Here is a 6,000-nt window from a genome sequence, read left to right as displayed (position 1 = left end):
GCTGTGTTAGCCTTGCAGCGTTGCATTGCAGAGGCAGTTGCAGTGCTTTCTGTGAGGTGCATACATTGGATTTATCTAACGTATGCATCAAATTGTGTGCGTAGACAGCTTGACAGAAATGGTAGCAGAAGGTGAATGTTGAACTTTTGTTGCCCACATATCCAGATGACGCTGCATACCATTTTGCGCAAAAACACTGTCGGTGTGATCAAGGTGTATGTAAAATGCTAGTTTATGACGATAACCTGTGTGAATACAGCATTAGCCTAGCACATATGTCCCTATAACAAATTATTACATCAAGGTATTTTTACTAAAACTCACTCCATCATTTTTGTTTTACTGCCTTTTGAATAAAAAAAAAAGTTTTTTTCCAACTCCTGAGGAGGTAAATAGGCCGAACAAAGGCAACGTCATACCTTTATTTAGGAGGAGTCTGGTTTTCCAGCCGTCAATCAGCAAATCTGTGTCACTGGTGCGAGTAGGAAGGGTAAGGAACTCCCGATCACACAATCTAAACTCGAAATTGGAATAAACCTTGTTTGTCCTCAAGGTATTAGTGAACATTTCGCTTAAAATGTGAAGTAATCAACGGCGGGCTTGTAGCCTATTAATCATTGGACGATACGTCTACGGAAAGTTTGAACGCTACCTTTTACAGCACGGATGTCAGATGCGCCATCTCCATGCGCTACAGGGTTGCAGTTTTCTGAAGAAGTGAGAAGGAGAGTTTTCGGGTTTTTTAGGGGGCGACTTGGAGACAATTCACTTCATGATGAGAGAACGAACCTGGGTTTAGGATTCAAAGACAAGGTAGCTATGATTGTTTACGATTATTAATGTGATTTATCAGCCATATTGAGAGTTTACTAATCTAGTTTCTCCAATATCCAGTCTGAATATTTAGTTTTTGTCAAACGTATTTCTGATCGCTTGACGCACGTCTTTGCTCTCTCCGTCCATTTCTGTTGAAAACCCGGAGTTCGCTTGTGCGTAGTGGTTGCAACTCAAACATATGCTATCTGGGGAAATCAGTCATATGGCCAAATATTTTCCTAAGTTAATACGCAGACGTCTCGTTGACTTCATGGGCGTATTGTAAGTTTATTTTACTAAGTACGATAAAGAGGAGGAGCATAATGAAACCCGTAGTGGAAATTCCCTGCCTACAATAAGTAGTCTACGCTTCTAAAATACTGTCGAAACCGGCTGTAGAGTGAGTGGATTATCAACAGTCACTCACCAGATGGACAGTTCAGAGGGCAGCGAGTAGGACACAGATCGCTCACATAGAAAACCAACGTACAGAACCGGAAAACAGGAAAGACCAGACAGCTCTATAGGCTACATTTCTATCGTCAGAATGTTGCATCCCACACAATAAGCAGCAGTAGTTTCGAGACTTCAGGATCATGAAATGACGTTACTGTAGTAGACTGAGTGTCTTTGGTGCAGTGACTACAGAACTAAGATCATTTTGTTGTATAAACAGGCACAGTTCTATACATATAATCTCCTAAAATGTGCACCCCGTTGCCACAGTTTAACACCCAAATTGTCTGTTTTTTATGTTCTGTACAAGTTTCAATGGGGAATATCCCTTTTAGAGATAATATAGCATTGTCTTTTGGTGCCATTTTTAGGACCAAGGTCATTTTGTAACTTTTGAGTCAACCATTACAACTGGAAATGCCGGGCCGTTTGGGGGAGTGTCTTGCATAAGTATCCAGGTTGGAATAGACTTGACACATATGTACCTAGTTTCAAACCCAGAGTGGATGTCCACTAGAGTGGATGTGCTGCATGAAGGGAGCTGTGTATACTGGTAGACAGAGACAGACAGAAGGATCCAGACAGAGAGAGGAAGACTGATCTGATACAGAGGGAGGAAGACTGATCTCCGTTCCAAAGGCAGACCCAGGTATATGTAGCAGTGATGTAGTAGTCTGGTGTGTTTAGGGCTGAAGAGACACACCCTGACTGACACAGTGTGGTCTTATCTCTGTTCCAAAGGCAGACCCAGGTATATGTAGCAGTGATGTAGTAGTCTGGTGTGTTTTAGGGCTGAAGAGACACCCTGACTGACACAGTGTGTCACTGACGGGCTGACAGCAGCCGGGGACAGGTAGTTCCAACAGCCCTTGTGTCCTCATGCAGCTGGAATAGTGCCATTTAGGGCGGGGCAGCTGGCTGCACTTCCATGGTCAACTGACTCAAATTCAGGAATTCAACATGATGACACAAAGGCAATTAACACCTGACAGAGAGAATATTGTCAGGGTTCTCTCACACACACACACACACACACACACACACACACACACACACGTTATGTTCTTCTATCCTCATGGGGACCTCAAATATATTTCCATTCCAAATCCTATTTTCCCTTACCATAACCTAACTCCTAAACCTAACTCTTAAAGCTAACCCCTGGGAAATGTCAGCACGAGGGTTCATTTTCCTTATTTTACTATCCTTGTGGGGACGTCGGGGGATTTTATGTCCCAGAACCAGCAGACACACACACACACACACACACACACACACACACTCCTTTTCTAGAGACTACTGACCTAGTGTCTGAAGTGTTGTCCAGTAGAGGTGCAGGTATCTGTGTAAAACACCACAGTAGGACTTTGGTCAGACGTTTTTAATCCAAAGATACTTCAAATACAGTAGTGAGTGTGTCCATTTTTATCATGTGATCACCTGAGGGAATTGAACCCTTGACCTTTGGCTGCTAGCGCCACTCAGGACCACATGAGTACCACCAATAGGGCTGGGCGATATGACCCAAATATCAGATTTGTCTTTATTTTGACTGTGGCGGTATGTTACTCTGTTCTGTTTCTGAGTTAGTTTTATGACTAGTGCATGGACCCTAGAAGGGCAACAAATGAATTAGAAGGGTTTTTAAATGGTATTTCTCCATGCTGATGGGTTTTCCACTCAACCACGCTAGGACAGAACTGACAGTTAAGTAGTCCAATTAGTTGGACTTTTCAGTTATTTACCACTGTATAAAAATACCATTTTCTAGAGGGTATTGAACCAACCTGTAGATCATACCTGTATACTGGGATTCATGATATATGGTATTCCTTGTATGTGGCTTTATTCCTGTGTATTTTATTCCTCCTGTTGTTCTTTTGGAAGGACTCATAAGGAAAGCATTTCTCGGTAATGTCTACACCCTTTAGATTCACCACGTGACAAATACAATTTTTATTACATTTAATATATTGCCAAGCTCCAGCCACCACTGTGTGCTCCTATCTGACTGCCATCCATAGAAGGCTTTGGCTATGCTGCACTAGATTGAGAGGGATGCTAACTGGATCAAACTGGATTTCTGCACCAGTCAGGTAGAGTATCCTAATGAGGAACACAGTGTGACCCGTTTTAGTTGTATTATATCAGACTAAAGGAACAGGGAAGTTTTAAAACGCCTGGTCAATATCATCATTATAGCCCCATGTCGTTCCTCTTTTATACACGCAGACAGACAGACAGACAGACAGACAGACAGACAGACAGACAGACAGACAGACAGACAGACAGACAGACAGACAGACAGACAGACAGACAGACAGACAGACAGACAGACAGACAGACAGACAGACAGACAGACAGACAGACAGACAGACAGACAGACAGACAGACAGACAGACAGGAAGTAGGAACGGTTAGAACAGGACGTTTGGTGGCCGTTCTACTAGAACCAACCATCCTTATTGTTCTTAGAGACGACATATATGAGCTGTGTGTCTCGTCTAGAGTCCTGAAACACAGACACCTGTGAGGAGAGAGATGATGCTAGGAAATCCTGCTTCCGTGTGTTCTGGTAGAGAGAGTGTGGGAGAGTAACCTACAGTAACATGTCTTGTCAATGTTCATTTGAAAGGTGATTTTATTTTATTTTTTAAAATTTTTTTGCATTAGTCCCACCACCATCTTCTAACAGGTTTTATCCAGTGGCTGTTGTGTCGTGTTTGACTGGCCTACTCACTCACTCTGACTACTTCTGGGGCTGGGTTGAGGCAGCAGGATGTGTTTTGGAAAACACAAACACATTAGGAAGTGCAGTCCACACACCTTTTAAAAATGGCCAGACATGCTGCACAGAAGTTGCACAAACTGTGACACACACACACACACAAACACTTACTGGGCAGATCAGGCCACACACACCTTTGGAGCGGAGACAGTGTCAGCTATATCTGAAGTGTGATAGATGTATTGTGTGTATCCCAGGCTTGGTCCCAAATGGCATCCTATTCCCTAAATAGTGCACTACTTTTGACTAGGGCTCTAGGGCCCAGTTCCCTAGAACACGTGCACTGAGTGTACAACACGTTAACGCCTTCCTAATATTGAGTTGCGCACCCCCCCAGAACAGCCTCAATTCGTTGGGGAATGGCCTCCACAAGGTGTCTAAAGCGTTCCACAGGGAAGCTGGACCATGTTGACTCCAATGCTTCCCACAGTTCTGTCAAGTTGGCTGGATGTCCTTTGGGTGGTGGACCATTCTTGATACACACGCGAAACTGTGTGAAAAATCCAGCAGCGTTGCAGTTCTTGACACAAACCGGAGTGAGCGCCTGGCACCTACTACCAGACACTGTTCAAAAGCACATGCATCTTTAGTCTTGACAATTCACCCTCTGAATGGCACACACACACAATCCATGTCTCGATTGTCTCAAGGCTTAAAAATCATTATTTAACCTGTCTCCTCCCCTTCATCTACACTGATTGAAGTGGATTTAACAAGTGACATCAAGAAGGGATCATAGCTTTCACCTGGAGTCAGCTAGTCAGTGTGTCATGGAAAGAGCCGGTGTTCCTAATGTTTTGTCCACTCAGTGTCTAGTCCCCTAGAGATCACTGTTGCATCAACTTGCAAGGTGCCCATAACCATCTTTGGCCTCTGAAGTTGTTGAAGGGATGACTATTTCAGTTTGACTATTTCAGTTTGAGTGTTTCCTGGTCAGGTTTCCCGGTCAGCAAACTTCAGCCTTATGTAATTTTATATTGTATACTATGTTTTTACTAACATAAGTTATGAGCCCATGTAATTGTTTTATTTATTTGTTAATAATTGTATATATTTTTTACTTAACCAACAATGCAGTTAAGAAAACTGTGTTAAGGGCTTGTAAGTAAGCATTTCACTGTAAGGTCTACACCTGTTGTATTCAGCATTTCACTAAGGTCTACACCTGTTGTATACGGCGGATGTGACAAATAACGATTTGATTTAAGTATTTAATATTAAATAATTTCTGGGATATCACGTGATCTCTTTCCTGGAGCTGATGGGCAGAATTCCAAAGGTTTTCTAGCACATTCCAGGAGTGTATGACTGCTTGTTGTGGTCTCTGTTTCTAGGAATACCATTGGGCCATGTCTGTACAATATTGTGTGTGTGTGTGTATTACTCTTGGTACATTTTTTTTAAAAAGACAAACCTTTTATTTTGTAATGGATAAAATGCCATCAAATTATTGTCCATATTAATCACAACTGTTCAGATGTAACGTTAAAAACCGTTTTCCGAGACCATGAACATTTTGTTATAACGAGTTCTCATTACCGTAACATGTTCATAACCTGGATTAAATGTTTTAATTATTTATTTTTTAAACTATTATTCGTATAAAGATTGTCCTGTGAATGAACTCATCCGGATTGACTGACCTTCATGTCTTAAAATAATGATAGACTGTCGTTTCTCTTTGCTTATTTGAGCTGTTCATGCCAAAAAGACTTGGTCTTTTACCAAATAGGGCTGTCTTCTGTATACCACCCCTGCCTTGTCACAACACAACTGATTGGCTCAAACCCATTAAGAAGGAAAGAAATTCCACAAATTAACAAGGCACACCTGTTAATGGAAATGCATTCCAGGTGACTACCTCATGAAGCTGGTTGAGAGAATGCCAAGAGTGTGCAAAGGGTGGCTACTTTTTGAAGAATCTCAAATAAACAAATCAA

At 42.1% G+C, this 6,000-nt stretch overlaps 1 protein-coding gene across 2 annotated transcripts in view; it reads left to right on the top strand.

Annotated features, from left to right (window-relative positions):
- The first annotated feature begins 436 nt into the window (after nt 1–436).
- LOC145861738 (N-acetyllactosaminide beta-1,3-N-acetylglucosaminyltransferase 2) overlaps nt 437–6,000 on the top strand; it is a 42,292-nt gene continuing 36,728 nt past the window's right edge. The window contains exon 1 of one of the 2 annotated variants that reach the window (XM_082964941.1): nt 437–813. The gene's annotated coding sequence lies outside the window, so the exon portion shown is untranslated. Of the gene's footprint in view, nt 814–1,769; nt 1,922–6,000 lie in introns of those variants that run through there. The other variant, XM_082964942.1, reaches the window with a different exon arrangement.

The sequence above is a fragment of the Salmo salar genome, chromosome 18, assembly GCF_965601325.2.
Source record: "Salmo salar chromosome 18, fSalSal1, whole genome shotgun sequence".
In the NCBI taxonomy this organism is placed as follows: Eukaryota; Metazoa; Chordata; class Actinopteri; order Salmoniformes; family Salmonidae; genus Salmo; species Salmo salar.
Note: the sequence above shows the minus strand (reverse complement) of the source record. Positions and strands in the feature narration are given on the sequence as shown.